The following is a 24,470-nucleotide window of genomic DNA, read 5'->3' on the forward strand; positions in this document are numbered from 1 at the left end:
AATAATAATTTCATTTACTGCTTCCCACGAGCCATCCCAAAACAATTTGCAATGTAGTAACATCTACAGCAATAAACAGAGTTAAAGCATTAGGCATGTAAAAACACAGTTAAAAATATTATAAAGTGCTTTAAACAGCAGCAGTAGCATGCCAGCTCCTTCTAGATTATCTAGAAAAAAGGTCAACAAGTTTCGGCACTTCCTTTTCTAGAAAAAACAACAACACCCTGCTTTTATGTATCCTGGTCCAGAGAGTGATAGGCTGCGCACTAGGACCACTGGCTTAAACTTTTGTATGAGTCCACGCATGCATGCATTTGTGAGTTCTGAAAGGATCGCCATTGCATTTTAACTTGATTTGCCAAAGATCTTTCACTGAACCCACAACCTTCAATCGTGCACCTAATGAGGAACAGCTTTGTTGCCTGCGAACAACACACTCTCAGCTATATGCCCACCCCCCAAAAAATAATGTGTGAAACCCTCTTTAATGCCACTGCTGCTCCAAAACCTTTGGGTCAACAGGGCTAGAAAATTTAGAAATCAATTTAATTGCAAATATATGCAAATTAAACCAGGTGCAAATCGTGCAAAAATAGACAGGTTAAGTTTGGGCTCTGTTGAATTATGGTCCCCGCCCCGCGGCTATTATTAATTATTATTATTGTAGACTGTGTTTGGAGGAGTTGTTTGATTTTCAGTGTTCAGTTCTGTGTTATTGTGTTGCCATCTCTTGCTATTTTATGTCCGTAAGCAAACTTTGGATGGGCTTTAAGAAAGTAGCTGTGCAAGAAAGCTGAGCTGCAGTAGCCAGAATCCCCTATAAGTTAAGAAATTTGCTAGCAGACTTTGGGATGCCGCTCAGCTTCCCCACAAGCAGCCTCCCACAAAATACACACTTTCCATTTCTAACTCTCCATTTTTACTTTGGAACAAACGAGATGACATTTAGTGAGCAGGAAAGCTGTTAACCAAGGTCTCCCCAAACAACACTCAATCTTCTATAAAAAGATGGGAGTGGGGGGGATCTTTGGGGGGGAATCAGAAGCCGAACCCAAAAATAATGAAGCAAAAATAAAAACTTGTAAGGGATAGCATACAGAAGTAACACACACACACACACACAAGTTAACAGGAGAGAATGCTTGCTCACTTTGTCAACAAACGGCCATCTACGCAGCAGAAAATCTTATTCATCATCCCTGCCATACCTAGGTCTGAGCACAGTTTGGGGGCTCGGAACTCCACCTGAGGAAGGCAGGTAGACAGTGGCTCCCTAGTCCCAAAGGAGAGTCACCGAAGGTGAATCCAGGTGGGGGCATCAGCCGTTGCTGCAATACTGGAGTTGTGTGTCGAGGTCCCCAGGCCACCCCTGGTAAATTCACTCTTCACACCATAATTTTGTTTAAGGTTTTTGGCATCATTTTGGCCACAACTTTATTAAAATACAAAAAATGTGAGTTTTCTAAAACCAATGCCTAACCACAACCTTAGGACATGGGTGGCACTGTGGGTTAAACCACAGAGTTTAACCCACTCTGGGGTTGCGGTGCTCATCTCGCTTTATCGGCCGAGGGAGCCGGCGTACAGCTTCCAGGTCATGTGGCCAGCATGACTAAGCCGCTTCTGGCGAACCAGAGCAGTGCATGGAAACGACATTTACCTTCCCGCCAGAGTGTTACCTATTTATCTACTTGCACTTTGACCTGCTTTCGAGCTGCTAGGTTGGCAGGAGCAGGGACTGAGCTACGGGAGCTCATCCCGTCGCGGGGATTCGAACTGCCAACCTTCTGAAGGAGCATCTCCACCCCTATCGTTCTGCCCGTATGCTGAGGTCCAGCGCCGAGGGCCTTCTGGCGGTTCCCTCATTGCGAGAAGCAAAGCTACAGGGAACCAGGCAGAGGGCCTTCTCGGTAGTGGCGCCCACCCTGTGGAACGCCCTCCCATCAGATGTCAAAGCGATAAACAACTACCTGACATTCAGAAGACATCTTAAGGCAGCCCTGTTCAGGGAAGTTTTTAATGTGTGACATCTTAGTTCATTTTTGGTCTTTGTGGAAGCCGCCCAGAGTGGCTGGGGAAACCCAGCCAGATGGGCGGGGTACAAATAATAAATTATTATTATTATTATTATTATTATTATTATTATTATTATTATTCTGATCGGCAAGTCCTAGGCTCTGTGGTTTAACCCATAGCGCCACCCGCGTCCCAAAATTGCTGCTTTAGGGGTTGTTTTTTAAAGTCTGGAGCAGATTTTTTCTCTCTCCCCCCCCCATACTTTCTATGGGAAAGCGCACCTTGGTCTTTGAAATGCTTTGGTTCAGGAACGGACTTACGGAACGGATTAAGTTTGAGAACCAAGGTGCTGCTGCAATTTGCTCTCGCTGTGCAACTCCTGCCCTATGGCCCCTCCACCGCCGCCTGAGCTTTTGTGCTGGCTAATCCGCCATGCGCATCTATCCTGACCTCCCACCTGAAGGAAACAGGGGCCCTGGATTCAAAGCAGCATTTCACAACCGAGAGATCAAGCGGCTTTGAAGCGAGACTCGGTGTAACCTGCGACAATGTGAGGCTGCGCGGAAGGGTCACTGGCCCCCAGCAGCCTGGTAATGAGGGGAGAAAAAAGCTTTGGAAAAGAAAGTGTTCCTTGCTTTCCGCAGCTGAGGACGGCATTATTGCACAGCAATGATCTAACGTTAAGAGAAAGGAACAGGCGCGTGTTAAAAATGGGACAGAAATAGGCCAGGATCATAAATTGCCAGCTGAGTCATCCCAGCATCTGCTCTCTGACTACCTTACTTCCTTCTCCTTCCTCGCTTCTTGGGACTAGATAATGGCTTTGCAAATAAAAAATAAAGAAGAGTGGTTTATCCAGAGCAGGCCTGCAGCTAAACTCGAGATGTAGGAAGGAGCTGGGAGGGGTCCGTTAATTCCCTTGTAATTAATCTCCCTTTACAAGGGGTTCCCATCAGCAGCAACACCTGAAACGGGTGCAGTGTACATATTGCTGACTCTCATAGAGCCAGTGTGGTGTAGTGGTTAAGAGTGGTAGTCACGTAATCTGGGAAACCGGGTTCGCGTCTCCGCTCCTCCACCTGCAGCTGCTGGGTGACCTTGGGCCAGTCACACTTCTGTGAAGTCTCTCAGCCCCACTCACCTCACAGAGTGTTTGTTGTGGGGGAGGAAGGGAAAGGAGAATGTTAGCCGCTTTGAGACTCCTGAAGGGGAGTGAAAGGCGGGATATCAAATCCAAACTCTTCTTCTTCTTCTTCTTCTTCTTCATATACAAAATAAGCTCAATTCTAACTCCTGGGCATGTGCTGCGTGCAGCAAGCCATTGGCAAGACTGCTGTGACCTCACAGAATGTTTGCAAACATCCTGATGGAAGGGAAGGCACCGTCGACCTCTGTCCACTCTGTTATGTACTGAAGTTCTCACCCTGGCCAGCATATGTAGATAGTTCTCACCCTTATTTGCATATGTAGATAGTATTCACTCAGGTCCACATATGCAAATAAGGGATTGAAAGTGACACTCAGTGATTGGATAGTTACAGAAAGTGGTTACAGTTGCGTTGTAGTGGAGCTCTATATAAGCAGGCTGGCTGTGTTACCATAAAGCAGGGGAATGTTATAAGTATAACAACTGTTTGTTTTCTTCTCTGGATGACGCTTTGCTTGCAGCACGCCGAGACCTCGCCTGCTTATCAGCAGAGTGGAGACGCGGGGAGGTCGACAGGAATATCTGCCGGTGCCTACGCTGTGGCACATTCCTCTGACCCAGGCAGAATTCCAACAGGCTGAACCCTTCAGTTCAGTTCAGTTCTGCTCTGGCCTGTGAATAAACAAGAGCTGTTTGAAGAACCGCTGTGTTGTCTGGTATGTTCACCCACAACTTAACACACTCCTCAATGGAACCAAGAAGAAGAAGAAGAGTTTGGATTTGATATCCCGCCTTTCACTCCCTTTAAGGAGTCTCAAAGCGGCTAACATTCTCCTTTCCCTTCCTCCCCCACAACAAACACTCTGTGAGGTGAGTGGGGCTGAGAGACTTCAGAGAAGTGTGACTGGCCCAAGGTCACCCAGCAGCTGCATGTGGAGGAGCGGAGACGCGAACCCGGTTCCCCAGATTACGAGACTACCGCTATTAACCACTACACCACACCAAGAGACTGCCCCGCTATTACACAGAAACACAGAAACATCCGAGGCCAACTTGTACCGAGTCAGACAATTGGTCCATCTAGCTCTTCTTAGCTGCGATTCCTGAATCGAAGGAGGTTGGAGTAGATGGTCCTTGAGGTCCCTTCTGATTCTACGAATCTAGTGTGTTCTTAACCACACTCGGTGAATCGCATGACACACTGCAACACCACAGGCTTACAGGGACCACACCGAGACCGAGACAAAACCTCATCCGTGCATAAAACTCACCGTAAAAGATCCCCTATGCTGGAAAGGCCAGCGCGGGACTTCCCCATCTCCTCTTAGTGGATATGAAAGTCTAACTAAACATACCAGAGTGGTGTGTGAGTCTGCAACTATTGTTTCTAAGCAAGCCATGCTACGAATCACTAGCAAAGCCTGAAAGCTTCGTCGTACAGGAGGTTTTGGCACCTGAAAGGGGAACCAAGAGAGCTGGCAGGCCCTGGACGCTGTAAAAACTTAATGTGCTAAGCATCCTCTGAATTTGATGGGCTCTCCGACCCATTTGCCACAGAGCCCTTTGGTATCCTATATTGTTGTGACCCGTAGGTTAGATAATGGATCCATTATTGGCCACAGACTCCTCAAACCAGGTTATCTTGTCTTCCCTCCTTGCTAAAACTGGGTGTGTCCTATGCCTAAAAAGAGCCTTCGCCAACCCCGTGCCCTCCAGATTTTTGAGACTACAATTCCCATCAGCAACAGCACCGCTGGAGTTGTGGTCCAAGAAATACGAAACGGGGGCATTATGTTGGTCTGAAGGATTCTGGCAAGTGTCTCTCCAACCTTGCTGAAAGGAAGACCTCGTAGGAACTGAGATGGCTTCTCCCACTTCTGTATGTATCAATATAGCAATGGTGGTCTCAAAACGTTGCTTGACTTCAACTCCCAACATCCCAGATCACTGGCTGTGCTGGTCAGGTCTGATGGGAGTTGGAGTCAAACTACATCTAGAAGGACATGTTCTCCACCCGCAACATGGAAGTTCAACGGCACCATCATGCCAAAGCACGGTTTACGCTAGCCCCAGTTTAGTACCCAAACCATGTTTTCGCATTGTGGACACAACCTATAGTTTTGATGTGCTTCTCTTTCGGGTCTCTATATTCAGACATCACATCAAACCATGATTTGCAAGCCCACCTCCAAATCTGATTTGCTATATGATACAATAATCTTTATTGTCATTGTCCCATACAGAACAACGAAATTGAAAAAAATCTACATCAGACATTCAAAAACCAACAAGCCTGCTATCCCAGCTATCCCCACCTGGTTAGAACCCTAAAAACTCTGATACCCCATAATTAAATACAATATACTCCCATACAGACTCCTTAGGTAAAGGTAAAGGGACCCCTGAACATTAGGTCCAGTCGTGGCCGACTCTGGGGTTGTGGCGCTCATCTTGCTTTATTGGCCGAAGGAGCTGGCGTACAGCTTTCGGGTCATGTGGCCAGCATGACTAAGCCACTTCTGGCGAACCAGAGCAGCACACGGAAACGACATTTACCTTCCCGCCAGAGCGGTACCTATTTATCTACTTGCACTTTGACGTGCTTTCGAACTGCTAGGTTGGCAGGAGCAGGGACCCAGCAACGGGAGCTCACCCCGTTGCGGGGATTCAAACTGCCAACCTTCTGATCGGCAAGTCCTAGGCTCTGTGGTTTAACCCACAGTGCCCCACTCATCCAGAGACTCCTTACACTACATTTAAAACCAAAATCGCATTTGGATAGAAACTGTTTCTCAGGCGGCTAGTCCTCGTCTTTATAACCCTGTACCTTCTTCCAGAAGGCAGAAGCTGAAAGAGATCATTTCCGGGGTGTGCACTATCCTGCGCTATCTCTGCAGCTTTCTTATGGCACCTGGAAGCGTAGATTTGATCCAAGGTGGGAAGAGTGCACCCAATTATTATCTCCGCAGTCTTGACAACCCTGGACAGCATTGTTTTTTCCCTGACTGTGCAGCTCCCAAACCACACACAGACCATAAGTTAATACGCTCTCCACAGTACAATGGTAAAATGTCATCAACAGGTCCTTTTTAGAGATTGTTTTTCCGGAGGATTCTCAGAAAATATAACCTCTGCTGTGCTCTCTTCATCAGGTCTTTGCTGTTTTCTCCCCAGGTTAGGTCATCTCTCAACTCCATTCCCAGAAATTGAAACACCGAGACCTGTTCCACGCACCTCCCCTCAATAATAAGTGGCTGAATATTCAGTTTAGATTTCCTAAAGTCCACTGCCTAGTCAAATTCAGTGCCTAGTCAATTCAGTCATCGCCCAATAAACCAAAGTTACGCTTCTTTAATTGTGGTTTGGCCTGCTGCGTTCACAAAGACTTCCATTGCTCACAGAGGAAAGCTGTTGGAATTTTGGTAGCCCAACTTCTGAGAGGGAAGTGAAACTTGTCAGTTTGGCAGGGATTAAAATCCCACGCAGTCACTGGGGCAAAGATTGACCGAGACCTGAAAAGTCGCCCAGGAAGTAGGACTGCTCAGGGGTTAGAAGGCCTGGAGGGAAGGTGGCTGAAGTACAGCTGTCGATGGAATGAAGAAAGCAAGAGTATACAGGAAATGAAGAGCTGAGACCATTCCTTGACTGCAAGCTTCTAATTGTGCTTAGATTACGATCTGAAGTGGATGGCAAGAATTTCCTAACCATAGCAAGGGGGAAATTTGGCCACACAGTCTTAACTTTCGGTTTCTGGGTTAGTAATTGGCTGCTTTCTCCGGTGACGAATTTTGCAGTGTTGTGATTGAACCCGTGACCCATGGGTAGGCAAACTAAGGCCCAGGGGCCGGATCTGGCCCAATCGCCTTCTAAATCCAGCCCACAGACGGTCCGGGAATCAGCGTGATTTTACATGAGCAGGATGTGTGCTTTTATTTAAAATGCATCTCTGGGTTATTTGTGGGGCATAGGAATTCATTCTTCTCCCCCCAAAAAAATATAGTCTGGCCCCCTACAAGGTCTGAGGGACAGTGGACCGGCCCCCTGCTGAAAAAGTTTGCTGCAGTAACCTAATAATGCTCAAACGCAAATATGTCTCCCTCATAAAACATAATTAGTGTCTGCTAGACCAGGCCATCTAGTTCAGCAGCTCACAGTGGCCAAACAGATGCCCCCATGGGAAACCCGCAAGCAGGATTCGAACACAAGAGCAACTCTTCCCTCCTGTGGCTTCCAGCAGCTGGTATTCCAAAGCATTGCTGTCTCTGACTATGGAAGGCAAAGCATAGCCATGAATAGCCATCGATAGCCCTCTCCTCCCCTACGAATTTGTCCAATCTTCTTTTCAAACCATCTAGGTGGGTGGTCCTCCTGTGGCAATGAGTTCCATAGTTTAACTACACACTGCCTGAAGAAGGACTTCCTTTCTTCTGTCCTGAATCTTCCAAAGTTCAGCGTCGTTGGATTTTCACAAGGTCCAAGTGTTATGAGAGAGGGAGAAAAACCTTCCCCTGCCCATTTTCTGCAAGCGATGCAGAATTTTATAAACTTCCTATGTGTAGTCTCTTCCTCACCGTTTCTCTGAGCGGAAACATCCCAAACGCTGCAACCCTAAAGCCTCTTGATCATTTTGGCTGCCCTCTTCTGAACATTTTCCAGCTCTGCAATACACCCCACATCTTTGTAATGTTGCATTATTACAGTGGCAATTTTAACTTCAACCCCCTTCCTAAGTTAGCCTTGGTGAAGATGACATTTTCATCCCCCAAAAAGTTTTTGTTTTGAGTTTCCATTGAAATGAGGCTGTATTTTAATGTTTTAATGTTGTCTTTTAACCTTGTTTTTAAGTTGTATTTCAATCAATTTGTTTTTATATCGGTTGTTAGTCGCCCTGAGCCCAGTCAAGGCTAGGGTAGGCAGAGTATAAATAAAAATTATTATTATTATTATTATTACTACTACTACAACTACTACTACTATTATTATTTCCTCCCTGCAGAATATCACAGTGTTCAGCTTACTGGCAGGGGAGAGGGGACATGAGTTGGGCTCTGCCCTCTGAGGTGCCAGTATGTGTCCGGCTACACCACAAACCCCAATACAGAGTTGCAGCAAAATGCCTCTAGGATTCTCCTGGTTGCCAATCCAGGACTCTGGGGGTTGACCCTTTTTCTTCCAAGAGAGTGAAACTCCCCAATCTGCTAAATATGCAGGAGGCTGGATCTTCTCTCAGGGCAGGAAGTCCTTGCTGAATTGCAACACACCAAGAAATGATGCTTTTGAATTCTGGTGCTGGAGGAGACTCTTGAGAGTCCCATGGACTGCAAGAAGATCCAACCTCTCCATTCTGAAGGAAATCAGCCCTGAGTGCTCACTGGAAGGACAGAGTCTGAAGCTGAGGCTCCAAGACTTTGGCCACCTCATGAGAAGAGAAGACTCCCTGGAAAAGACCCTGATGTTGGGAAAGATGGAGGGCACAAGGAGAAGGGGACGACAGAGGACGAGATGGTGGGACAGTGTTCTCGAAGCGACTACCATGAGTTTGACCAAACTGCGGGAGGCAGTGGAAGACAGGAGGGCCTGGCGTGCTCTGGTCCAGGGGGTCACGAAGAGGCGGACACGACTAAATGACTAAACAACAACAACAAAAATACACATACTCTCTTTTCAGGTGTTCAAAGTGCATCCAATTTTATATCAGAAAATCTGCCCGCCAGAACGACCAGACACTTTGGAAAGACTTCGACTGTAGTTCTGGTTGGCAGAACTTTTTTAACCAGGGCTGCCCAGCCTACAGATTTTTCCCAAGCCCTCCCTCACAGGGGATGAGACCTCAAACGAAACTAACAGTCATTTCATTCAGAGCAAACTCGAAACCCGCAAGCCAGCTTTGGGGCTTCCTTCCTGCCTTTAAAAAAAAGAAGTAGTTTGCCCTTCTTTTCTTTCATTTTTTCATCTTAGCAAAGTGAAGCAAGCCATACCATCCCCTTCTCTTTTCTGTTTAACAACCTGACTGTTTTATTCACAGGGCAGAACAAAAGTAAAAAGTCCTTAAAGTATTTCCAAGTTGATTTTTCTTTTTTCTTTTGGCATCTACCGGCAAGCACCCGACGCGCGCAGAGACGCCCTCCCCGCCTAGAACAAATTAATAATTTATCCTCCCAATTTTAGTAAGATAATAAATAAGACTCGTGGGACATTAAGTTAAAAAGCCTCAAGTGACAAATTGCCAGGGAGGGAAAGGCGTCTGTTTGATGAGTGAATATATATATATATATTGTTTCTGAAGCAGCTCAATTATGATAATAACCCAGAGAGGATGTAAATGTGAAGTATAACACATAGCAGATGGTGCGCTCGGTGATAAGCTAATCTTACCTGAAAATTGGAATCAGAAAACCTTATTCGTATTTATGGATATGGCATTTGAAGGATGCCACTTAACGGGGAATATATAGAAAATCAATATGTCCTTAATTTCAATTTTATTTTTAAGTAAAAAAATAAAATAATCGCACTTAACTCTAGGTGAATATTAACTTTCTTTGACATACTTTATGATGGATTCAGACATACTTTATGATGGATGTCTGTACCCCCCTCCCCCAGATTAGTAGTGGTTTGGTCTGCGGGACCTCAAAGGTCTCTTCCAGCACTAAAATGCTAAGAGGCCCCCAAAAAACACACTCACGAGTTCCCTCCAGCCCCCTATAAATCTGCTTAATGTCAAAGAATCGACTCTTATCAGCCAGAAGGCAGGACAAAGAATGGGGGGAATATGAAGCTGAACCAGGGAGGTGGTGTCTAAACCAAAGTCCCAGCTGCGCTGCACATTTAAAGCAGCACCAGGCTGCTATAGACAGCCATGACTCCCCCCCCCCATGCCTCAAAGCATCCTGGGAGTTGTAGTTTGTTAAGGGTTCTCACGGCTTCAAAGAGACCAAGCTCCTCTAATGCGTTTTTTTTAAGTTACCCAGAGCAGCCACAACCCTGCTCTGCTCTGGTCAGACCTCACCTGGAGTACTGTGTCCAGTTCTGGGCACCACAATTCAAGAAGGACACTGACAAACTGGAACGTGTCCAGAGGAGGGCAACCAAAATGGTCAAAGGCCTGGAAACGATGCCTTATGAGGAACGGCTAAGGGAGCTGGGCATGTTTAGCCTGGAGAAGAGGAGGTTAAGGGGTGATATGACAGCCATGTTCAAATATATAAAAGGATGTCACATAGAGGAGGGAGAAAGGTTGTTTTCTGCTGCTCCAGAGAAGCGGACACGGAGCAATGGATCCAAACTACAAGAAAGAAGATTCCACCTAAACATTAGGAAGAACTTCCTGACAGTAAGAGCTGTTCGACAGTGGAATTTGCTGCCAAGGAGTGTGGTGGAGTCTCCTACTTTGGAGGTCTTTAAGCAGAGGCTTGACAACCATATGTCAGGAGTGCTCTGATGGTGTTTCCTGCTTGGCAGGGGGTTGGACTCGATGGCCCTTCGGGTCTCTTCCAACTCTATCATTCTATGATTCTATGATTCTATAATTCTAACCCCCAAGGCTGGCATTCCCAGCAGCGGCTGAAGGAGGCAGCGCAGGTCCTTTACACAAAAGCAAGCGCAGGTTCTCAGATTGAGATGGGGGACCGAGATATACCTGCCTCTGGGGGCACCCGCCCCTTCTGCCTTTCCCCAAAGCCTCACGCTTGGAGACGCCGGGGAAAACTAGGCGGCCTACACAATTATGCCCATTTTTAAAGGTTTCTTTTCCCCCAGGTTTTTAAGCAGAGGTTGGGTGGCCATCTGCCAGGGATTCTTTAGCTGTGATTCCCACACCAAAGGGGGTTGGACTAGATGACCATTGGGGGTCCCTTCTGACTCAACGGTTCTGAGATTCTATGGTATTCAGAAGCAGGGCTGCCTCTGGCCATGGAGGCAAGCAATGTTATAACAGTGGCTACCAATGTTATAACAGGGATTTCCCTGACTCTGGCATTCTTGCCTGAGCCTACAAGGCTTGTCTCCTACAAGAACTTTTTGGCCCAGGCCAAATTAAAACACCTTTTCTTGCTACTGGCTGCTGTTTTGCTCTGGTATTCCTGGCTGGTGTCCTTGTTTTTTTCTCCAAGGGTGCCTGCCGAGTCACCAAGTCCACAGGCATCCGCGCCTGTGATTTCTGAGGGTCCCCGCGTCGCCGCCGCGGCACGACCTGTCTTCCACGGAGCCGATTCCCTCCGGAGCTCGGAGGGAATCCGCCATTAGCCGATCGCGCTAACCCGGAAGTCTCCTCCCTACAAGAACTTTTTGGCCCAGGCCAAATTAAAACACCTTTTCTTGCTAGGAAGGTTCCCCAAGCTCACCATATTCAATTAAAGGGATGATTCATAAGAAAACAAGATTTCGAGTGGCATGTTGAATTAAATTTTTAATTGCCGCAGATATATGGGATAGTGTTTTTTTTAGTCCTCCCTGCAAGGTTAAATCAGAATCGGCACCGCTGAATTTCGCAGCAATCCGTTCCTTCAAATTTACCCCCAGAAGGACAAAAAAACAAAAAAGAAAGCCACCTCCATTTACGCCACACAGCTAATCTCGTATTGAACCCAGGGGATAGTCAGACCTGCTAATTACCTTCCACAGTTCCGGGAAAACACAGAGGCTATAAGGGTTTGGTCTCCGTGATTAATTTCCTCTCACAATTTCACCACCTATTGTTGCTGCAGGAGGGATGAGAGACGGTAATGAGACACTTTGCTCCTTCCTCAATTGATTTTGGAATGGGCAGGGGCTCGTCACCATCCCTCCCTCCCTCTCTCTCATCCGCTCACCAAAGGATGATGCTGCGCCCGTCCTCTTAAGGCCTTGACCAAGTTCTCAAGCAGAGGGGAGCAGCACCTGAACCCGCTTCCCCCGGAGATGGAAGCCAGAGTTAGTGCGCCGAGATCTGCCAGCGATGCTTTTGTTGTGACGCCTCCATAGCAAAGGGTTGGCATAGATTACCCTGGGTCCTGTATACCTGAAGGAGCGTCTCCACCCCCATCATCCAGCCCGGACACTGAGGTCCAGCTCCGAGGGCCTTCTGGCGGTTCCCTCCCTGCGAGAAGCCAAGTTAGAGGGAACCAGGCAGAGGGCCTTCTTGGTAGTGGCACACATCCTGTGGAACGCCCTCCCACCAGATGTCAAAGAGAAAAACAACTATTTTACTTTTAAAAGACAACTGAAGGTGGCCCTGTTTAGGAAAGTTTTTAATGTCTGACACTGTATTGTTTTTAATATTCGGTGGGAGCCGCCCAGAGTGGCTGGGGAAACCCAGCCAGATGGGCGGGGTATAAATAATAAATTATTATTATTATAAATTATGATTCCAACTCCGCCATTGTATGATTCTATATGCCCCTTCCTAGCTAGGTCCTGCAGAGACATCACCTTGCCAACAAAGGTCCGTATAGATAAAGCTATGGTTTTCCCAGTAGTGATGGATGGAAGTGAGAGCTGGACCGTAAAGAAGGCTGATCGCCAAAGAATGGATGCTTTTGAATTCTGGTGCTGGAGGAGACTCTTGAGAGTCCCATGGACTGCAAGATCAAACCTCTCCATTCTGAAGGAAATCAGCCCTGAGTGCTCCCTGGAAGGACAGATCCTGAAGCTGAGGCTCCAATACTTTGGCCACCTCATGAGAAGAGAAGACTCCCTGGAAAAGACCCTGATGCTGGGAAAGATGGAGGGCCCAAGGAGAAGGGGATGACAGAGGACGAGATGGCTGGACAGTGTTCTCGAAGCTACCAGCATGAGTCTGACCAAACTGCGGGAGGCCGTGGAAGACAGGAGTGCCTGGCGTGCTCTGGTCCAGGGGGTCACAAAGAGGCAGACACAACTAAACAGCAACAACAGCTAGGTCCTGTCCAGTATGGACACTCTTCCTGTCTGCCCCCGTCCTCCTTGCAGTGGAGCCACCATGACCACACTCTGCACCCATAGTCAGACGCAGCGACGCTTCTGAATCCCCATTGCTAGAAAACCAACGGGAGCGGAGAGTCCCTGTCACACTCGGGTCCTGCTTGCAGGTTTCCCAAAAGAGGCATCTGGTTGCCAATGCGAGAAAAAGATGCTGGAATGGATGACCCACTGTCCTGATTTGGCAGGGCTCCGTTTGGATGGCCAGCTTGGGGCTTTCTGAGGGAATATCTCCTGCAGACTGGCTCCCTTCAGCCTCTGCTGGCAGCTGCCCGTGAGAGGAGGCCGAGGGAGCGAGGAGAGAGGACTAGGGATGGTGCAGAGCCAGACAGCGAAAGAGAGCAAGATTCATCCTGTTGCAGGAACTCCCCCTCTCCAATCATTCAGTTTGTACAAACACGACACACACACAACATACACGCCGTTTCTGTTATAAATTCATGGTAAATCAACCATACATCAGATTTACAGCGCTCCACTTTTATTTTGCTCCATGAAGGAAGGACTATCAAAGGGGGATGGTTTGATACAGGACGGCCATAATCTCTTAACCGTACCAGCACATACACAGGAGCCCTACCCAGTTGGCATGACAACCTTGATGGTCCCAGACAGAAGACCATCCAGGTCACAAAAGACTTGCATATGGGAGTGGATTCAACATGGACTGGAACAAAGGACAATGATCAGATCTTCCCTCTGGGGGCAGGAAACTGCCAGCTCCCCTTTGTCCTCTGGATATGACTGATGGGGAGGGGAAAAGGAGGAACCAGCCAGGTGACAAGATACTCAGGTTACCTCCACAACTCCTCCCTCAACCCCTCCTTTTTGTGATGTGTCAGTGATGTAGTCATGATGTAGTTGTGATGTAGTTCTAGGGGTGTAGTTTGGGGGATTAGTAACTAATAAAAGTTGGGGTCTTCTTTTGTTCTGGGCTTCCATTTTGTTTTCACCTGGTGGCAGGTGGGAGTCCTGTCACGACAGTCTTCAATCAAGACCAAGCCTACTGGCTGCTGTTTTGCTCTGGTATTCCTGGCTGGTGTCCTTGTTTTTTTGTCCAAGGGAGCCCTCGGATTTCTCCATTCACAATCCTTTCCAAAAAGGCTACCTGCCTACGGTGTGCCAAGAAGCCCCTGGGCATTTGGGGACAATACGGCCTTCAAATATGCAGGAGACTGTTGTTGTTTTTTAAGCACACACATGCTCAGGAGTTAAGTGTTCCCTGGAGGTGACACTCGGAACATTGGATTCTCTCTGTCTGCGACGCCCTGCTCATGTTCTGAATTAATGGGGAAGCAGAGGGGGAAGCACAGCCGGGAAGAATTTAATGTATGTCTGGTATTCAGAGCTGCGCTCTCGTTCCCAGAGCCTCCGCATCGTCTCGCTCCTCCGAGCCGTATATGGAGCCGAGCGTGGCGAGGCCCCGGGTCACGGAGCAGCCACATGCGGCAACAAGGCGCGCTCAGGTTTCCACCTCTGTTTGTCTTTGCTGGAAAGCCAGCGTGTCCCTCTAGGAATAGGAGGCACGTGAGCAAAGGGGGCCAGCTTCCCCAACCTGCCGCCCTACAGACATCAGTTTGCTTTGCAGAAGGTTAATACAACCCTTGAGTGCAAAGGGGGAGAGCGCAAAGCAGTTCACCAAACAGAGGAAACGCTAAAACTACAATCGAGGAAGAATTGACGGCAGTGATTCCAAACATCAGAAAGGTTAAAATGACTGGTAAAAGTAAAGGTAAAGGGACCCCAGACCATTAGGTCCAGTTGTGACCAACTCTGGGGTTGCGGCGCTCATGTCACTTTATTGGCCGAGGGAGCCAGCGTACAGCTTCTGGGTCATGTAGTCAGCATGACTAAGCCGCTTCTGGTGAACCAGAGCAGCGCACAGAAACGCCATTTACCTTCCCGCCAGAGCGGTTCCTATTTATCTACTTGCACTTTTGACATGCTTTCGAACTGCTAGGTTGGCAGGAGCAGGGACCGAGCAATGGGAGCTCACCCCGTTGCAGGGATTAGAACTGCCAACCTTCTGATTGGCAAGTCCTAGGCTCTGTGGTTTAACCCACAGCGCCGCCCGCGTCCCTCTACAATGACTAAAAGCAGGTTAAAAAGGGCATCAGCTTTCTGAACACCTGGTAGGCTTAGAATCATAGAATCATAGAATCATAGAGTTGGAAGAGACCACAAGGGCGATGCCTACAGAAAAGGCCTTGCCTACAGAAAAATGCTTTAGCGGGCGCTGAAAAGAATACAGGGAAAGGGCCTCCCTGATATCAATAGGCAGGGAGTTCCAACGTTAAGGTGCTGCAAGACTGAGTTCTTACAAAAGCGGAGCAAGGATTATCCAGCCAGTTGTTCCAACTGAAGTTATCGAGTGGGGAAAATATGGGGAAAGGAGATCTTGCAGGTTAACTGGCCCCAAGTTGTTAGGGGCTTTATAGGCTAAGAATAAGCACTTGAACTTGGCCCAGTCACAAATCTGAGCCCAAGTGTCACATGTGGACAAGGCTTCGCTCCTGTCAGCAATCGTGCTGCAGCATTCTGCACTGACTGCAGCTTCCGGACTCAGCCCAAGGGAAGCCAAGCATAGGGCACATTGGAGTTTGGAAGAGGAGTTTGGATTTGATATCCGGCTTTAAAACTACCCGAAGGAGTCTCAAAGCGGCTAACATTCTCCTTTCCCTTCCTCCCCCACAACAAACACTCTGTGAGGTGAGTGGGGCTGAGAGACTTCAGAGAAGTGTGACTGGCCCAAGGTCACCCAGCAGCTGCATGTGGAGGAGCGGAGACGCGAACCCGGTTCCCCAGTTTACGAGTCCACCACTCTTATCCAGTTGTGAGATACAACAACCATTAGCCCCAGTCAGGAAAGCAGGGAAGTGATGGGCTCTCCCTCCACTGAAGGTTTTTAAGCAGAGATCCGCTGGCCATCTGTCAGGGATGCTTTAGCTGAAATTCCTGCATTCCAGGGGGTTGGACTGGATGACCTTAGGGGTTCCCTTCCAACTCTGCAATTCTCTGATTCAGTGGTTTCTGGGTAGGGCTGGGAAGGATTCCCTGTCAGAAAACCTGGTCAGTCCCTGTCAGTCAGGATAGATAATATTGAGGTAGATCAGGTATCCCCAAACTCGGCCCTCCAAATGTTTTGGGACTACAGTTCCCATCATCCCTGACCACTGGTCCTGTTAGCTAGGGATGATGGGAGTTGTAGTCCCCAAACAGCTGGAGGGCCGAGTTTGGGGATGCCTGAGCTAGATGGAGCAATGGTCATACGCACTATAAGGCACCTTCCTAGTTTCCCAAAGACAGTTTAAGTAAGAATAGAGAAAATGCCTGCAGGAAATTTTCCTGCATCTCCTCGTGTTTGTCCCTGACGTTTGGTAACTTAAGCTAAACTGCCTCTGGCTATGGAGGTTCTATCAAACCTCTGTGAAGTTGCCTAATCCTTTCTTCTTTCTGATATTTTCTTCTCTCCCCCAAAGCGCTTTTGCCGGCAGCTACCACAACAAGCCGTTCCTTGGGTTTATGTCTTGAGTGTGGACCTGCTCACCAGAGACTTGTCGCCAGTCAGCGGGTGATTGATACAAAGGGGTATTGTGAGTCAGTAGAATTGGCCCCGGAATTCTTCCTTTCCACACCGTTCTCGATTTTATAAATAACCATCATCTCCCCTCCGTTTCCAAAGCCCCTTTCTCCAATCTTGAGACTCTCCGCTCTTAAACCTCCCTTTATAGAACAGGCAACAGATTGCTTTTGTCTGACCGGGGAGCAGCTCAAACAGCTGAAAACATTCAGACTGCTGCAGGCAGACTCTTCAAGGACTTGTTTTTGAGGCTAAGTGGGCTTAGATGACAGCTGCGTCTGCCTCCGACAAACAATTCTCCCCGTCATCTTAGCTTCCTGAGTCTGGGGAGCTATAGACGGAACAGGAAGAGCCGCCCAGCACGAGCTCAGATCACCACAGAACGGCATTCAGACAACCGGCCCTTTTATAAAAGTCAAGATTCTGGTCCTCATGATCTTGGGAGAGAAGGCTGATAGCCAGGCCAGTTGCTGCTGGCGAAACTGTGGGTCCAGTAATGATGGCTAAGAGATTGAAACTGGTGAACTAGAAGAATAGAGAACGAGGCAGAGGGCCTTCTCGGTGGTGGCCCCTGCCCTGTGGAACGCCCTCCAAGCAGATGTCAAGGAAATAAACAACTATCTGACTTTTAGAAGACATCTGAAGGCAGCCCTGTTTAGGGAAGCTTTTAATGTTTGATGTTTTATCGGGTTTTTAATATTCAGTTGGAAGCTGCCCAGAGTAGCTGGGGAAATCCAGCCAGATGGGTGGGGTATAAATAAATTTTATTATTATTATTATTATCATTATTATTATTATTCCCCTTCATCAATGGCCTGAAAATATGACAATATTAACAACGTATGAATGGACTGCATACAGATGCAACCTTTCTTTGGATAAATATAATGATATTTGGAAAGACTTTACACAGAATATATTAGGTTATTGGTAAATATATTTCTACCAGGGTAATAGGACTAAGCACATATGTATTGAGCATTTTCCCTTCATTTCTATTTTCATCCGCGTTTTTCTTCCTTCCTTTTCCTCTTAATCACTCTTTCTTTTTATACAGGAAATTCTTCCAATAAAATATTAATATCAGAAAAAGAGAGCAGGGGGTTTAAGCGACAATACAAGAGAATTTCGAAGATAAAGAAAAGAGAGCGAGGCAATGCGTTCCCCTCCCCCAATATGCAGACACCTTCAGAACTCAAGTCTTTCAGTGTGGCAGCACCTTTGGAACTCCCTGCCAATTGACACCAGGAAGGTCCCTTCGCTGCATTCTTTTCGGCACTCGCTAAAAACATTATTGTTTAAACAAGCCTGTCCAAATGCTTAGGAAGCTGCTGAGAGTTTTAACCTGCTTTGAGTATTTTAACTTCTTATACATTTTAAACCATTGTTGCCATTTTCCCTTTATTTATGGCTCCCAGTACATTTCCAAGCACAATTCAAAGTGTTGGTGCTGGCCTTTAAAGCCCTAAACGGTCTCGGTCCAGTATACCTGAAGGAGCGTCTCCACCCCCACCGTTCTACCCGGACACTGAGGTCCAGCGCCAAGGGCCTTCTGGCGGTTCCCTCACTGCAAGAAGTGAAGTTACAGGGAACCAGGCAGAGGGCCTTCTCGGTAGTGGCGCCTTCCCTGTGGAACACCCTCCCACCAGATGTCAAAGAGAACAACAACTACCAGACTTTTAGAAGACATCTGAAGGCAGCCCTGTTTCGGGAAGCTTTTAATGTTTGATGTGTTACTGTATTTTAATATTCTTTTGGAGGCCGCCCAGAGTGGCTGGGGAAGCCCAGCCAGATGGGTGGGGTATAAATAATAAATTATTATTATTATTATTATTATTATTATTATTATTATTATTATTATTATTATTATTATTATTATTTTCTTGTTTAATCTTTTTGTGATCCATTTGGAGGTTATTTCAGATTTATTTATTTTTTCAATCAAGTATAAATTTTATGGAAGTGAGAGCTGGACCATAAAGAAGGCTGATCGCCAAAGAATTGATGCTTTTGAGTGATGGTGCTGGAGGAGACTCTTGAGAGTCCCATGGACTGCAAGAAGATCAAACCTCTCCATTCTGAAGGAAATCAGCCCTGAGTGCTCACTGGAAGGACAGATCCTGAAGCTGAGGCTCCAGTACTTTGGCCACCTCATGAGAAGAGAAGACTCCCTGGAAAAGACCCTGATGTTGGGAAAGATGGAGGGCACAAGGAGAAGGGGACGACAGAGGACGAGATGGTGGGACAGTGTTCTCGAAGCTACCAGCATGAGTTTGACCAAACTGCGGGAGGAAGAGGACAGAAGTGCATGGCGTGCTCTGGTTCAGGGGGTAATGAAGAGGCGGACATGACTAAACGACTAAACAACAACAACAACAACAAAAATTATGAAGGGGGGGAACTGGGGTGCTGGTATTTTGCCAGCCCAGGCAGGCAGCCTTCCACAATGAGCCATCCCTGCTGCAAACTAAATTTGGTACAGGGATAGTGAGGTTGGGAACATATTAGACAGGCAAACTCAGGAGGGTTCTGGAAATGTACTCGGGGAAGGAAAGTCTCATCCTGAAAGGCACTGCAAAGACGCTGGCATGCTCAGTGATGGAAGGAACCAAACTTTGCAATGAAGTACAGGAAGTGGCATGCACAATTCCAGGACCCGGCTGCAGATTATTCCCCGCCCTCTCTGCATTCTCACCAGGAGCAAAAAGGTTGGGGGTGCCCCTGGCTTTGCACCCTAAGGGTTCCAAGGTATGAATTTGGGCAGCGCGAGGGAATGAGGCCAGTGGCACAAGCGGCGCTTGTTGTTTGTTGACGAGGAATCTTCGCCCCTCTGCCCCATATGCAGGGAGAAGCAGCTAAACCGAGTCCCAAAATAAACCCCAGCTCTTTTCTCGACACCAGAGTTCCTTTCCTCCTCTAAAGAAGTGCTTCGCGTAACCGAAGGGATTGATCTGCAGTAATGTGTTGGGTCAGCCCTTCTAAAATTTCAGTCCTCGTTTGCATCCTGCATGCATTATTTACTTTACTAAAGAGCGAAAGAAGAGAGAGAGAAGCGTAGCAAAGGAAGGGCAACAAGAGCCGTGGAAAAAGGCAAACCTTTGAAGAAATCAATGCTCCATCACTTCGGAGAGGGTTTTTGTGTACACACACATTGTAAAGCCGCTCTGCTGACCCCAAATCACCTTTGCCAGGGCCACAAAGCTACCAGAACAGCAGAAACGAAAACATTCAACCTTGGACCGAAAATCAAACGAGAGGGTAGCGTGTGATGCAAGGACACGGAAAAGTCGGGTGTCAGGGAAATGAGTTCTCTTGCTCTCAGCCTTCTCCCTGGTGTGCAGTTTTTTTAAAGGAAGGAATTTTGTTTGGCATGGAGGTCCACGTTCAATAATCCCATGCAACCATCTTTGGCAGTTCTATCCTGCCTTTCCTCCAGGAATCTGAGGGATCACCTGTTTTAGCCTCACAACAGCCCTTCGAGGTAGGAGAGGCTGCAAGATCAAAATCAGGACTGGCCCAAGATCAGATGGTGATTTTTTGAGGGTGCGTGAGGATTTGAACCCAGTTTCTCATGCCTTTAAACCAATACATCGTATTAGCTGTTCCTTGTGCAGATCAGAAGATGCAATAGTTAATCAGCACTGCAGATTTCAGTTCTGGCAAGGATTTACCTGGAGTCTGCTGCTCAGTTCTGGATCCCACAGTTTAAAAAGGAATGTTGTCTGTTGGGAAGCGATTTCAGGAGGAGAGCTCTGGAGAACCAACTGGGCCTAGCAAGCAAACAAACAGAAGAAAGAGGTTTAGTCTCAAAACAGTCCTGCGTTCGAACATTGACGGGCTGTTTGGCCTACCTGGCAGGGACTGGGTGTTGCGGAAATAAAACAAAGCCATTATTGTTAACCAGGTTAAGCACTTGGCAATGTTAAGGTGGGACATGGGTGGCGCTGTGGTTTAAAACACAGAGCCTAGGACTTGCTGATCAGAAGGTCGGCGGTTCGAATCCCCGCGATGGGGTGAGCTCCTGTTGCTCGGTCCCTGCTCCTGCCAACCTAGCAGTTCGAAAGCACGTCAAAGTGCAAGTAGATAAATAGGTACCGCTCCGGCAGGAAGGTAAACGGCATTTCCGTGCACTGCTCTGGTTCACCAGAAGCGGCTTAGTCATGCTGGCCACACGACCCGGAAGCTGTACGCCGGATCCCTTGGCCAATAAAGCGAGATGAGCGCCGCAACCCCAGAGTCGGTCATGACTGGACCTAATGGTCAGGGGTCCCTTTACCTTTACCTTTACTAATGTTAAGGTATCAACACACCCTCAAAACTCATCCCCAGTGTTGCTAATATATGGGCTGTCATGTCACCTTCAGATAACTGAAGCGCTGTCACATGCAAGATGGAGCAAGCTAGTCTTCTGCTGTTCCAGAGAACTTGAACCAATGGACTCTAAACACTAGGAAGAACTTTCTGACACTAACAACTGTACAACAGTCGAACAGACTCCCTCAGGAGGTACACAGTGGACTCTCCATCCTTGGAGGTTTTTAAGCAGAGGTTAGGTGGCCATCTGCCAGAGATGCTTTAATTGAGATTCCTGTATCGCAGGGGGTTGGACTAGATGACCCTCGGAGGTCTCTTCCAACTCCACAATTCTATGATTCTCACACTTGTCCAATACATTGTCAGGCTCAAGAAACCTTCTTATGCATGATTTGAATGCCCAATGAAGTTCACCTGAGCAACTTTCCCTTTGTGAGATAATAAAGACATTATCCTCTTGTTGTTTTGTGGGAATATCTGTTTGCTTTCCTAATAGACCAACACAGTTACCTGCAACTTTTCTTAAGTGGTAGACATCACAGAGTTGGAAGAGACCACAAGGGCCATCGAGTCCAACCCCCTGCCAAGCAGGAAACACCATCAGAGCACTCCTGACCTATGGTTGTCAAGCCTCTGCTTAAAGACCTCCAAAGTAGGAGACTCCACCACACTCCTTGGCAGCAAATTCCACTGTCAAACAGCTCTTACTGTCAGGAAGTTCTTCCTCATGTTTAGGTGGAATCTTCTTTCTTGTAGTTTGGATCCATTGCTCCGTGTCCGCTTCTCTGGAGCAGCAGAAAACAACCTTTCTCCCTCCTCTATGTGACATCCTTTTATATATTTAAACATGGCTATCATATCATCAATATAAGGGGCTAGGCATTTCTCAAACAAAAGCTGAGTGGTTCCCCCACCCCAGAATACAATATCTGAAGCACGTGTTGGGAGAACAGATGCAAGGAATTTAAAAAGCTCTGACTACAGCAGACCTCAACAATAAGGTATTAAGCCTGAAAGGATAGTGATTCCTAAGGAAAACGCAATAGACAACCACCAAATCCGGCTCCAAATTCCTAGGTCAAAATGTGCAAATTATTAAACCACTGTTTGCAAAGCAATCATCAAAGTTATGGGATTCATTTTGAACTCTGATATTTTAAAGGGTCTGTAACCATTTGGCGACACTGCCTGGACCTTTCACGGGCACCACCTCCTGGTTTCAAACTCTTAACAAATGAGGACCAGGAACCTACATTGTTAGAGTAGATTATCGGGGTTGCAAATCCCAGCAGTCCTGAATCAACCCTTTCCAGAAACTGGATAAGAGCATATGGCCTGGAGGAAGCTTTACCAGGTAAATATATCAGGACCATCATTTGCATGAGGTCCCCCTGAAATGAATGGCAGCTGCACATGCAGAGATGTGCATAAAAGCTCCCCTGTTCAGGTGACTTTTTCACATAACCAAACAGGGACTGCAAGGCTGAAGTGCTACAGCAGGGGTAGGCAGCCTAAGGGCCACGGGCCACAAGCAGCCCACGGGGGGCATTGAACTGGTCCACAAGCCACCCCTGAACCAAGCCACCCCCTCGGCGAGTCCCCGCATGCTGTGCTAAACTGGTGCAGCGCAGCACGGGGACTTGCTTCCACAGTGCTAGAAATCGTTTCTGCGCATGCTCAGACACCAGAAATTGTGTCTGTACAGACGCCAGAAATCGTGGACGCATGCGGGATCCGGCCCATGAAGGGATCTTGGCTGGAGTGAACTGATCCAGGCGAGGTAAACTTTGCCGACCCCTGGGCTACAGCTTGAGCCAGGGCTCAGTTCCACATTCTCTTTTCCATGCCGGCACTCAAACCTGCTGCCCTGAACCCATAAGTAACAGCAGCCGAAACACCTCAGGCAAGCATGCCTAACTTCCACAGGATCAAGGCATTAGCCCTAGGATGCCTCATTTTAGAAACGATGTCTTAAAACGTTGCACAAAACTTCTCCAAAGGCAAGACATCCATCTGCAGCTGCAGGAGAGTCTTGGGGGTGTATAGCTCATGATTAGGGGTGGGGGAGCAAAAGCAAGCCCCCTTCCCCCGGCGCGCCACTGGAACTGTGTGCACTGAGCATGGCCCGCAATGTGCCCACAAGCATGTTGGGGGCCGCTCAGCAGAAACGTGTGCAAATTGCTTCCCTGAATTTTGAAGCCAACCAGCAATTCATAGCAAGATCAAGGAAGACAGTGACTTTGCAGAATTCCAGCAACACCGAATCGAGCCACTGCAAAGGAGGTCAAACATACTTTGGTGCTATTCCAAACCGCCAAGTATGAACATTCGACGTTGCCTTTTACAGTCAGGGCTCCTCCACTTCCACATGGTTTAATGTGGCTCTCTGGGGTCTTGGGCAGGTAAGGACCCTCCCCTGAGCCTTGTAACTGGAGATACTGAGGACCTGGAGCCCTTCTGGAAGCTGCGCATGTTGCTCTACGGCTGCATAATCGCCCCCTCCCCCCCCCAGAAACGTACAAAGTTGGCCTTCTATTGAGTCACAGCCGCTTCCAGAAAGGCGAGCAATGTGTTTACTAGAGACAGGCATGGCGAAACGCGATCCTGTTTTCCACGAACTGAACAGCAAGGCTCAAAGCATCCTAGCGTCGCTGGCCTCATGGCGAGCGAGCCGTGAAATGCCTTTGCAGTCAGGGAAATGTTTGCATTTCCAAGGCATCCGCGCAGCAGACAAGAAGCAAAACAAGCAAGCGATACGACAGGCTAGCAATCTCTTCTGCTTTCGCCACTCGCTTTTTTTAACACTACAGAAGGCCCCGGAACATGGCAGCCCAGTCGTCCAGAGGCTCCATGTCAAAATAGTCTTAAGATGAGGCATCCCCCAAACAGTGGTTCTCCTTCAAACATGTACTTTTGGGGAAGTTTAGAGGAACTAGGGACTCAGTGTCTTGCTCCCTAACACCTCCCTGTTTGTGCCATAAGTTGTCCTAAACTTTATTCTTCTTTAGAAGCAACACGGGCCCAAAAGCAAGACTCGCGCAAGTCCCAGCAATTTCCAAGGGCTTGTGCAAAAGACGTCCTGGTGGATCGTGTCCACTCAATTATTTGTAGGGTGCTATGTGCAATCCGAGTTGTGTGTTTGGGAAGAAATGCAGCTGTATTGAAAGAAACAAAATGAAATGCAGTATAAAACTTTCCCACACAGGGCTTCCGCATGTCTTTCCCCTCCCTCTGAATTCAGCTCTTTTGATTTCTTATTTTCTTCTCTCTTCTCCTTTCAGCCTCAAGAATTTGGGGAGGAGAGGAAAAACACTAACCAAATTGGTTTTCCCACTGGCTCCTGGCCAGTTTTACTTTCAGGCTATTCACGCTGATTTATTTATTTTTTTGGATCTTGGTCTGAGAAATACGTTTCTGTTGCCCTTGGGTTTCTCAACGCCAGCTCGTTTTTGCAAAAATGTAAATTGGGAG

General features: G+C 47.6%; 1 protein-coding gene across 3 annotated transcripts in view; it reads right to left on the bottom strand.

The window, feature by feature from the left end:
- Positions 1-24,470, bottom strand: part of LPP (LIM domain containing preferred translocation partner in lipoma) — a 300,872-nt gene that overhangs the window by 213,292 nt on the left and 63,110 nt on the right. For all 3 annotated transcript variants that reach the window (XM_082224279.1, XM_082224280.1, XM_082224281.1), the window contains one exon: positions 20,357-20,455. The gene's annotated coding sequence lies outside the window, so the exon portion shown is untranslated. The remainder of the gene's footprint in view (positions 1-20,356; positions 20,456-24,470) is intronic.

This window comes from Podarcis vaucheri, assembly GCF_965113315.1.
Source record: "Podarcis vaucheri genome assembly, chromosome: 5".
Taxonomy (NCBI): domain Eukaryota; kingdom Metazoa; phylum Chordata; class Lepidosauria; order Squamata; family Lacertidae; genus Podarcis; species Podarcis vaucheri.